This window comes from Balearica regulorum, chromosome 5 (genome assembly GCF_011004875.1).
Source record: "Balearica regulorum gibbericeps isolate bBalReg1 chromosome 5, bBalReg1.pri, whole genome shotgun sequence".
Lineage (NCBI taxonomy): Eukaryota > Metazoa > Chordata > Aves > Gruiformes > Gruidae > Balearica > Balearica regulorum.
In genome coordinates, this window is record NC_046188.1 from 41,257,586 (window position 1) to 41,270,020 (window position 12,435).

A 12,435-nucleotide genomic window follows, 5' to 3' on the forward strand; every position below is an offset into this window, starting at 1 on the left:
ACTGAATTTTTTAGATGTATTTCAAACAATGGCTTCATCTGGACAATTAAACTTCCTTGATATTTGGAATGATGTATCCTTTATGTCCTTAATACTTATTTACTTAAGCTGAAATAAGAGAAACAGCAATTCAATGTTATCATGTTTCTTTATAACTGGTGCTGCACAGCTACCTGCTTTGTAGGGTTTGGATATCTGTCATATTTGCTAAGTGACTTTTGTGTATTTTTCCATGTAAGTTTTTCAAGTATTCTTGCCTCAGCTGCCTTTCAGCCTGCCGCCATGCCTTTGAATGTTTGTTTGTGTAGGATGGGAGTTTCCTTTGTTTCTCCTGAGTTGTTCATGTGGGGTTTGTTTGGGTTTTTTTCTGATGTGAATCTGAGTGCATGGTTTGATTTACTTCTACTTTCTTGTTTTTTGAGGTCTTTTCCTAATTAGAGATGCATGGACACTGTGTAGATATAGGTATTTAGATACCAGGATATAGATGGGAAGGTGGAATGGTTTTCTCCAAAAACTCTGAACAGCAAGGACAGTGTCTTCAAAATCTACTCATATTTGCTAAGCATATACAATGGAGTCTTTTAAGGCACAGCTTCTCTGTAAGTTCTTGCCCAGTGGCAGAGCTTCTTTGTTGGAACAAGATATGAGGCCCTAATAGTTAATTTTAATTTCCTAAACTGGTGTCTAAGTAGTCACCTCATTTGAAACTCCGTGTTATGGCACGAGAGCTGTCAACAAGTCTGTGCACTCACTGTATGGCGTATGTTCTTCCGTTTTGTTAAAATGCTTCTTGTCTTGTAGGAAGAATGTGTCTTTTGTCCTGGTATTTAAATTCAAGCCTAGTTACTAAGGAAAGAGCAGCCTGGCATCCCAAGTCAAAGGAACATTCAGGAGAAATGGGAAGCAGATAAGTTTGGGGTTGCTTTTTTTTTTGTGGGTGTGTGGGGGTTTTTTGTGTGTTTTTTGTTTGTTTGGTTTGTTTGTTTGTTTTTTTACTCTGAATCCCAGGGTTAGAGTTATCTTACAAAGGAGTGCCAATGGGGAAAGGAACCCTGAAAATGGGAGGAATGCACTACATTTTTTTTTTGTCCTAGGAAGAACTTGCATGGGTGCCCACAAGAGCAGGTATGCATACAGGCTGCACGTTAGTCCAGAAAGATGATGTGTACAAAAATAGTCCATAGGCTAACCTTCTTTCTAATATCTTAGCTTTATTCCAAGGAAGGCCTGGTTGGTAAAATTGATTGTTCTGAGATAGAGTGCATTCAGCTAATTGAATATTTCTCATGATTCATATCTTTTCATAATCCAAACTACCCATTCAGTGGTTTTCCTGGTATCAAACACTTGCTCATTTGCCAAGAATACTTAACAGCTCATCATATTAGTGTTCAAAAGGCAATTTCTCAGCACGTGAAGTTTTTTGGTCACCATTGTATGGTGTCCTGTAGGACACGAACCACTTTAGAACACCATGGAATTTTACTTGCCAATTTTCCTTCTCTTGCCAGGATGTAGAACATGAAGTGGTGTCCCTGATGTACTCTTTGCTATGTTGTAATTGTGACTTATGATTTTAGACAGGCAAAATTTATCATGAGGTTCTGGCAAATGTTTTGTGGCCCTGCTTTGTGGTGATTTAGGAAAAGGGAAGTTCATGTAACCTTTCTTGATTATTCTGTCACTGTCTGCACCTAGTGGATCTGATAACTCATGCATCCCTTTCAGTCTTTTTTTTATATATAAAGCAGGGTCCATTGAAACACTTTTTATTACGTCTTTCATGAAAAGCTTATTATAGAAGAATTTCTGTATTCCACAAATAAAGGTGTTTATATATATACACAGACGTATACATTGGAAGATTGTTGGATAATGGAGGAAAAAACCCCATAACAAATATTTTATTGACTCGGTGTTCTTGGTGAAGGGAACTTGGACCATTTAAGTAACCTCATCTTCAGATTAATCCTATGAAATAATTCAAAGTATTTCATATACTACTCTAGAGAGAGAGAGTGTGCAGGGGCTTGGAACTGCTGTTACCAACTGTTAGCCCAAGAGTGCTTCCTGGCCTCTCATTTCAGTTTCTCCTATCCCTGCCCTTCTCTGTGTCTCAGATTGTCCAAAATAACAAATTTTGTGTGTAGCACTTGAGGGCCATATATGGCTGATATTGGTGCTGCAACAAAGCTAATAATGAATAGTATTAAAAATTGAATTGATGTACTTCATATGGTAATACTGTTGTAGATATGGGCACAGGATCCTGATCCTGACTGTTCCATCTTTCTATGAGCAGCCTCACATAGCTGCCTTTTCTGTATTTCCTTTCTTTCAAATGTGTTGCTCAAAATCTCTGTCTAAACCACACTGGAGGAAAAATCCAAGTCCTGTCTCTACTTTGTGGGTAGTCCTGTCTCTGATTCTTCTGGTTGGTTGCTTTGGGCTTCCAGAAGCTAGTGGGGCAGCTCCAGGGCATCAAGGGACTCCTAACAGAAAAACAAATAAATTCAGTGCTCTAAAACCAGGCTGGATTACTACACTTACTGTTGTTCACGCTATGGGCTTGAGGTCAGCTGAGCAAGTCTGTAGTGCAGACAAGGTCTGAGCCTGTGCGTGGCTTATGTTTGCAGACAAAAGCTATCTGTGAGTGGGGCAGAGTCAGTTGTCAGAGCAGCAAGTAGAGACAACAGATTTGCACCATCATACAATTGTCAAAGGGGTTCTGGCTGTGCTCTGGGAATCAACTGAAGATGTCAAAGGAAGTGGAGAAACTGAGTCCTAAGTGAGACCAACTTGTTTTTACAGCACTTTTGTATTTGTCCTGTGGCAGGATAGCTTGGGTTATTCTAGTTCTTCATAAACATTCAGTGTGAATGATTTGTATAAGTGATAAGCATTTAAATGAATCTGGATTTACACACCAAAGTAGCTTAATTTATGTGCAAGAAAGTAACAGCTCTCAGGATTGCGTTTTTCTCCTCTGTTCCAGGTAAGACACTTTGGTAGCCTTCCATAAAATAATTAATTTCTAAAATATGGAGAAGGAGGAAAGAACAAGGAAATGGTGTCTTATATATACAGATAAACCCAGAAATCTAGGAAGTTTAAGTACTAGAAGGGTGAGTACTAAACTCCTGCTTATTCTGTAGGAAACCACATGTGATGATTTGCAGAAAAATAAGGCTTGGCAGCCATTCCTATGGTAACGAGTTTCCAAAGGGTAAGGGAGGAACAAAGGGATGATCCAGTTGGAAACATCATGGCTTAGTATATATAGTACATGGATTTTTTTTATGCAGTCCTTAAACATGTAAAAAATTGATTATACAAAGCTGCCTTTGAAAAAAAGTGATGAACAGGTTGAGAGCTTGTGAGTGAAAATTAGAGGCTGAGCTGACAAAGGAAACCTCATAGTTGGTGCTTCCTATAGGCCACCTGATCAAGGGGAGGATGAGCAAGATAATACCAGAGTTATTTCCTAAAGAGCCTTAAAAGAGCATTCACAAAAATATGGATTTCTTTTCCTCCGCAGATGATGACGAAGTTATGTTCTAAGTACCTGAGAAGCTTCTTTTTGGCTATAGTGCTTAGCAGCTAAGATTTTGTAATTCACTGTGCTTGGTGTTGGTGCCACTGTATAAGTAAACAATCAATTCTTATGTTTTTCAAATAAAATATTTTGGAAAATTTTTATAATAAAATTTCTGTTACAGGTTTTTTAAGCCTGAAGTAGTGAATAAACAACATAAAATGACTAACAGGATATCATATGTGGAAAACAGAAAACAGTGGATTATATGAAAATAACTGCTTGTTTGTCTTCTGCTATGTGGCAGCAGATTTTCTGACTGCATCTTCAGTCACTTCGAAACAGAGGTCTCATTGTAACTGCAGTGATTTGAAGTGGAATGAAACTTAAAACGCAAGCACCACAATGCCGCGAAGGTAAAATTTATGCTTCTTTGTTAGGTTGCTCAGGGCAGCTCCAGATAAACAGCAGAGCCAGGGCAAAGGAGGGAGTAGAATCTTGTGCTAAGGGTAGCAGAGAGGGCAGACCCCTGGTGACCTGCTGTTGGGGGTGTTCAAGCCAGCTCTGTGGAGAGCAGAAATGTTAGGAAAGGGCTCAGCATCCTAGGAAAAACATCGCCTGGGAAAATGCTGGAGCACTGAAGAGAAGGTAATGTTCTCTTAGGGGTGCTGTATTTTGGAGCAGGATGGTTGAAGAAACTTTTGCATTTTTCAAAAAAATTATTTGCAAGCCAAACAATGTTATTTATGTTGAACTTTACCTCTCTCTAGTGCTGTACAAAATATTTACAGTATTATTAACTCTAGTAGATGAAAAATGTGTTTGGAATCACACCCAAGAATCTTAACTGAGGCAGAAGTGGTACTATCTCCATTGCTTTTGATGTGGCAAATACTACACCAGGCCAGACTTTAATCACACATTTGTGTTCAGTTGCCTGGTAAGACACTTTACTCAACACCTCAAAAGGGAAAAAGACAAATGCTCTTTTAGAATCATATAATGGTTTGGGTTGGAAGGGACCTTAAAGATCATCTAGTTCCAACCCCCCTGCTGCAGGCAGGGACACCCTCCACTAGACCACATTGCGAAAAGCCTCATCCAACCTGGTCTTAAACGCTTTCAGGGATGGGGCATCTACAACCTCCAAATATGGGAAGCAATGTCTAATCAGAACATCATGTTGATATGACATGTCTTTGAAAAAGGCAATGTGTTAGATGTTGAAACATTTCCAGTGGAAAGAGGGAAATACTAATGCCATTGAACAAAGTTCTGGTAAGGTCTCATGTAGAACAGTGCATGTTGACTGGTCACCTGTGTTTGAGGAAAATGAACTCGTAACAGTTGCGTGGATGAGGAAGTCTGGGAAAGGGAAAACCTGCTATTTGAAAGGACACCAGATGACTGTAGGTTAATTTGCTTGTCACAGCAACAATTGAGAATGGACCTGTCTGCTCTTTATGAAAGCAATCTAGAGAAGGGAAATAAAACTCGAAGGCCAGTGTCGGTGTGAGAACAAATATGTTAAGGAATAAACTTAGGTTGAACATTAAAGTTTCAGAATTTTGTGGCATCTACAGAAGAGTTGACAATGTTTAGGCTAACTTATTGGTGGGCATCCAAAGCAGATGATGATGGACTGATATAACAAATAAATTATACAAAGGTATGGCAGTGTTATTAAGCTGTGTTCTGCTGTTGCATATCTTCTGGGTTTGTGATCAGTGCTCAACAACTGCTAGGAAGAGAAATGCTGATATCTCCCTAGACTCTATATAAGCAAAGGGAGCCTGTATTGTTTCTTAAAATAAAAACTACTACAGGAGCTGAAGCAAGATACAATTGCCCAATATGAATTTTCAGAGAAAAAGTACTCTTATTGCTATTAGGAAAAAAAATGCCATGCTCAGTAGTTATAGATGTCCAGGGACTCAGAGGATGAGATTTTATCCAGACCAGTCTTAAGCCTTCCTATATAATATTGTACTTTTAGGAAATGAGATGTTTAATCGCACCAGTTTTTGTAGTCTTCCCTCTCAGCAGTGTACATACTAGGGTTTTTAACTTCTGTTGGGAGAGGTGGGCTTTGAAATTAAGTCAGTGGAAGCCTGAACTTTGGCTTGGGGATCTGCAGCTACAATGGCCTTTAGACATAAATCCCTTACACTGGTAGAGATAATGATGTTTTACTTCAGAGCAAGTCTCCGCTTGCTGCAGGATTTGTTCAGAAATTAAAATGTTTATTTCACTACTTCAGTTGTGCTGTAACACAGAAATTCAGTTACAAACCTTGTCACTCCTGCTTCATTTGATTGCATGCTGGTAGGGCAAATAGGACACTACAGGCTTTCTGGCAGCTTGAGGACAGTACTTGCTCTCCTTCCAGTCTCCTCCAGCTTAGTCCTATTTAAGAATCATAGCCATGATATCTTGGTGTATATACTCCTCCTGCAGCACAGTGAGCCCTGAGAGAATCCCATGCTGCATGTGAAGCATTAGATGAGGGTAACCTCAGGAGTGCTGTCTTTGCAGATTGGCTGGGTGTGGGTTTTTGGTGAAAGTATTGTGTTCTGAATGAAGGTGAGGAAAGAGACTACTACCTTTCAACCTGGTAATACTCTAGGGCAGTTTCATTTTCCTTCCCACTCCCTGCTGCAGTTTTGTGGATGTGTAATCATGCCTATGACTTTAACTATAGCACTTCTGTCCACAATTGCACTTAAGCTCAGCAGTGCTCTTGGTGCATGTGGGTATTTTGGTTAGTTTTTGGTTTTTGTGAACTGGTTGTTGGGTTGCCGACCATCACAGTTAAATCAGCTCAGGTCTGCTAAGAGTTGTATGATGTCCTACAAACCAGAAATTGTGATGAGAATTCCACAGAGGCTATGATTCATGCCTCATGTAGTTTCAACCAAGGGTGTTGAAGTAAATATCAGGCTGAGTTTACCTTAAGGGTAAACACGTAGAGCTGCAAAGCTCTATTAACTAGGTGTGATAACTTGGAGGAGAATAAAAGCTGCTTAGAAATGTATGGACGAAAAGTAAAACCCTTTTCTATTAAAAAAAATAAAATACAATTAAGGGTAATTAAATTTTACATGCAACCTTAATCTTTAAAGCAAACAAAAAACATCATTACATAACCCCAATGGGGGGGGGGAAACTTTGTAAAAGGCCAATTATGGTTACTGGCCCTGTCAAACCTGACCACCACAAACATTTCCTTCTGCTTTGTAAAAAATTAAAGCAGGTTTCTGCAACATCGCTGTGAAGTTCACCAGTCTCTGTACCTTTGCAATACATTCTTTTCCATCTCCAGTCCTAAGGGTTCCCATTGCAAAGCGGCTACGCGCATCTAAACCTAAACTGTAATGCAACCATTGTACAACTGTAGCATTGTTATGCCCTCGTCAGAGTTAGTAGACTCACTGCAGGCATATTCATATTTTAAATGTAGGGTGTGGGGATAATTTTCCTTTAGCATTCCACCACACAGTCACTTACGCTAGAGCAATGGAACTCCCCTGCTGTTAAGATTATTTCCCAACTCACCAGGCTTTTTTTTTTTCCAAATTTTTTTTATTGCTAGGAAATCAAGATAGTTGAAAAGCAGTGCTAGAAATGAGAAGCTTGGCAGGGGAGTAGTTTCAGAGTGGATGGGAATGTATTTTAAAAGTGCTTCATGAATGCTTTGTCCTGCAGAAATTATCCTGTTTGTAATGTGTTCTAGAAAATGGCATCTGGACAGCTGCATTCATTACTCCATTGTGAAAACACAGCAAGTTTAAGCACGTTTTATCTGCGAATTTCCCCTTGGCCTTTACTGTGGATCCATTACTGGAATCTGCATAACGATGCATGTGATGCTTTAAGGAAAATATTACACCATAGGTTCATTTAAAATGTGTCAATAGCATTAAAGCAGTTCATCAAGAAGAAATTGGGTGGGGGGTGGGGGGAAATCAGAAAAACATGTATTCTGGTTAAACTGATGCCTGATGGCACATACCTGGGGTTACATGCAGAGGTCCCTGTCCTGTAGAGTTCACAGTACACATCAGGAAATGGAAGTCAGCTCCATTCAATTAACAGGTTTTCTCTCAGTTTGCTGTCCATTTTCTATCCAATTGTTATGGGATGTTTATTCTTTGGTCAGGTGTTGGGAGCAAAATCCCCTACCTCTCTACTTAACTTTCAGAGAACTATGTATCTGCTACTGATTGAAATGTAATTGTTCTAGATGCATGATTGTGTTTTTGCTTTCATAGACACGTTGAATTCAAGAGTGTGTATTTTCAATGACAGGAGGACTGCTTTGATTTTTAAATTTTGTATCTGCTTGAGGCAGTACTCATATTTAGCAGAAGCACTGGGAAGTTCAATCATCCTTTAAAACGTGCCTTCTTTAGCAAATCCTGTAATTTTTAAGGCATTTCTCATGGTGCTGGAAAGACATGGAAATGTTAGGGGAAATGAGTATTTGGCTGTCAATAGAAATAACAATCAGATATCTTTTTCTTTCCTACATTACTGTGTTTCTGGAAATACGCATAAAGAGCATAGGAAGTCAAAAGTATCTATGGATCCTGCTCTGTTCTGACTGGCACAAAAGTACATATACTTAATGCACTTATCAGTCAGCTGTACATTTATCCCCTGCCTTTAACCTTAATATCTGATTTTTGTCCCTTCCTTGATACTGTTGACCCTGACTCAGAGGTCAATGCAAAATCCTTGAGCCGTGTTGTGCAAGTATCCCAAGAAGCCTTATTATGTGGACTCTGTTTCCCTTAGGAATACAGATAGGATTAATTTGAAAGAAATGCCCAAGAAATTGTAATGTTTTTTTTCTCTCTCTTTTTCCTGGCTTTTTTTAAGGCATCACGACTTATGAGGTCATGTTCCCTGTGCATGTGTATTCTACTCTAATATTGTATTTTTTTAAATCTGTGGCTGTTCCCAACTGAATTTGACTTATTTATCAAAGACAAATCCTTAGCAGTTCTGTGGAAATAGATAACTGTATAGAGGATTGAGATTTTTATTAATGCCTCCCTTGCTGATAACTCACTCCCAAGGAGAACACTATGGTGTGTCTTTGCAGTATTCTGAAATACTGGTGAATCCACTGATTTTTTTTCAGCCACATGATCATGAAATTACTTCATTCATGATATAAGTAACTCAGTGGGATTTCTGAGGCCCATGTAAATGCTTCTTTCTGTGTGCTCTTTCTGTTCCTACAATCAGCCCTTAGATGGCACTCTTTCAGAGGAGAGTAAAGCACCTGCCTATCTACACCTGATCTTCACTCTCTACACCATCCCAGAGATGCTGCTTTCTGCTTGGAGATCAGACGCTTCTGCTGGTTCAGAAGATCTAATCCAGATGCTCCACCTATTATAAATACCATTTGTATTCTCCTTTAGTTCTGTAAAGCTGAAGTATTTGGGATTCAAAGGGTTGAGGTTTGCGTCTCTCAAGAATTCTTTAAAAAAGAGAGAGATGTGAAGTCACACTGTGACTTCATTAAGCAAATTCTAGTTGAGCTGTGGCTGAGCTGTGATAATCCTTTTACAAATGAAGAAAAGTGGCCCTTTTGAAATTGGATCAGCTCATTAGTCTAGTGTACCACTCTATAAATTATACAGAAAAGGCAAAATGTCATTATCTGTTATCCTATAGGAATTTACGAATATACTAAACACTATAGCTTAGTGGAATAACAGGAAAAACTCTGTGGCGTTTTGGAAATTCTCCATGGCTTTTGTTTTATTTTCAAGGGGGAATTGCAGGACCACTTGAGTGTATCTGAATGTCTGAATTTTTTCTGTAAGTCCCCTTTTATGGCTCCTATTCCACTGTGGTAAAATTGTTTTAATAAATTCAAAGCTTCCCTTTTACTCTAAGGAATTATTCTAGGTGGGATAAAGGGACAGTGATGGGGACAGCCATCCGTGGCTCCTCATATCTGAAGGGCTGAAATGCCTTGATTCCCTTGCCAGTGAAGGTAGGTACAGACCAGCTCTCCGAGTAGTGCTAGTGACTGTCTGCTTTCCTGACTGGCAGCTGGACTTGCTCCCTGATTGACTGACACCTCCAGGAAGCAAACTCTGCCTTGTTGATGCCATATATGTCATCAACACCCATCACTCACTGCTCCTGAAGGAGGAGAGAAGCAAGAGCATAATTTTTGTCCTTTTTGATGACTCCTTGAACACAGCTTTTGAGGTTATTCTTTTAAAAATATCTTTCCACTAAGCAGCCATTTTATAAAGCACTGTCTTTGACAGTCACAAGCAGGAGTGCTGTCAAACTGGTGCTGGCTATGCAACCATTTGAAGTCTGAAACTTTGCTAACAGAACTGTTCTCTCCCTTTTGTAGGAGTGGAGCACCAGTTCTACAGGTGTGGGCAGAAGGAGTGGTACCTCTTGCTGGCTGCTGCTCTCCTTATAAGTAGACGAATGTGATGCTCTGTAAGGATGATTTTGATGAACTGCTTCTTATAAGTAACTACACTATCCAGAACAACAGACCAGATTCTCTAGGCTTTTTGCTTAGCCTTTGAACGGAAAAAGTGTCGTAATAGCTGAAATCAGTACTGGAAGACTTGAATCTTCCCGAGTGATGCATTTTCTTCAGTCTCACCCTAAAGCAGAAGGATTTGTGGGATGTGATATATCATATAACTCTAGATGTGGGGGGAAAAAAACAAGAACAAACAAACAAAACCTTCTCCAATTTAAAATAGTATTTTTCTCTATTTTAACATTGGATATCTAAGGTTGGATATCAAGCCAAAACATTATTGATGCTTATTATTTCAGACCAGTTGTCTTTAGATATCTCATGTAGATCTTATTTGGTTTACTCTAACTGTTATCACTTGGAGAAGTCCTTCAGTGCTAGAGGAGCATCTGTTCTCAAGTCAACTGGATAACCTGGCTCTTCAAGCACATCAAATTCAGACACATGCTGGTCTTGAGGTCTATCTTTGCTTGAGAGTGAAAGTATTCCAGGTAGCTGTTGCTCTGAGACTGGCTGGGCATCACTCCTGGTTGTGGGGAATGGTAAGTTGTTTCTTTTCCTCTTTCCTTCACTTATTAAACTGTTTTTATTTCAGCCCAAGAGTTTTCTTGATTTTGCCTCTCTAATATATTCTCACCTATTCTACTGCTGGAGGGACAGTGAGTGAGCAATTGCTTGGATTTGGGTCATGAAGTCTGATATTTAGAGGTGGTGCCCAACGGCTTTGTTTAGGGTGTAATGAAGAACAAAATCATTAGTATTTTAGAAATAAAGGTGGATCCTGTGGCTGCATTGGTGTGTCAGAGCTGAGATAGAGGTGTGTCTGGCTTTTTATCACAGCTCCTTTCTATTAGAAGTTAGCAATCTTGCAAGGTTTGTCAGCGAGACTGTGAGGGCTTTTCCCCCTTTGCCTTATATTAGATGTTAAATGGCTGTAGAAACCCTGTGAGAGTTTGGAGATATCGCTGATTATCGGTCTCTAATTTCTGTGTGAGAAAAGTGATCCTGAATCTGTGTCAAAATTGATCTAGGATCTTGGTGGCAACTGGGAGTCTCCAGCTCTTGCAGCTGTCCCTCAAGAGGCTGCAGAACCTGCGCTGGTGCTGCTGTGAGCGGTCTGCTCCTGTGCTGCAAGTTATGTGGCCAGTTTGTGTCTGTGTGACTCCAGACCTCGTATCGCCATGCAACTAGTACTGCTGAGGGCTTCTGTTGTTATAATGCTATTGGTGAAATACTATCTTGTCTTCTGGCCTGTGGCTTTATGACTTGCCTCCACCACGGTTCATGATATCATGATGTGTTATCAAGTAAATTCCTACTATTTCTGGGCAATGCCTGCTTTTGCATGGGAGACCTGTTTAGCTGGATTTCTCACGATGTGCAGATCAAGCATGTATAGTATAGCAACATAACTGAGCAGTTAATACTGCTCAATTTAATTTATAAAATCCACAAAAGATCCAAATGTGGAGATTGTGGAAAGGGTGGGAGCTGAGTGGGGAGCATGGCATATTATTTAACTGAACAGATAACTTTTATTCTTGAAGAGTTGGAGTGAATCCACTGTCATCAAACTGAGCCATAAAATGACTTCAGAGCCTGAGCTATGTGATGTGATGGCTGTTGTGTGCAGCCTCATGTAACAGCACAAGCTGAATCTCTTGTTTCAAATCAGAGAGTGTTCGAAAGCATTATCATATAGTCAAAGTGAAATAGATCTCAATTGTAGTAAGACTGCTCCACAAAATAAAAAAACAACCCAACAAAAATACGTAGCTGGGAACTCATCACCCTTTTTTGCATAAATGACTGTACAACCTAAAGCAGGAACTTTTATGTATTCAATGCCTGAGTCTATGAAAGGCCAGACTAATTACAATGACTGTTTGAAATTTTATTGAAGGCAGCTCTCCTCTGCAAGACAATTGGAATAAGTCAGATACTTCATTAGAAATGGTTCAAAGTCAGGTTTGGGGTTTTTTTATTTCATAAGAAGTCCTGCTGCTTCAAAAAGGAATTTTTTGTCTGACTTAGAAACTTGGGAATTCTAAAAAAATAAACATTTTAAAAAAACCCCCTATTTTAACTGCAGTTTCTCACTCTTGAACAACAGCTGGTTTTAGTAATTTTAAAAAATGTTTAATGCACTATTTAGCTTCTGTCATAATATTTTAGTAATGGTATTAGGTACTTTTGTTACTATGTATTGAGTGCTATTACAGAAAAATAATGTGAAATTATTCTATAATGAAAAAGAAAAGAGACAGCAATTTAAAAATGAATGTACATATTTGAAAAAAATTTATATGTAGTTATTTGTGTTAAAGCTTATGTGGGTTTCTAATATAATTAACTGAAGGCAGCA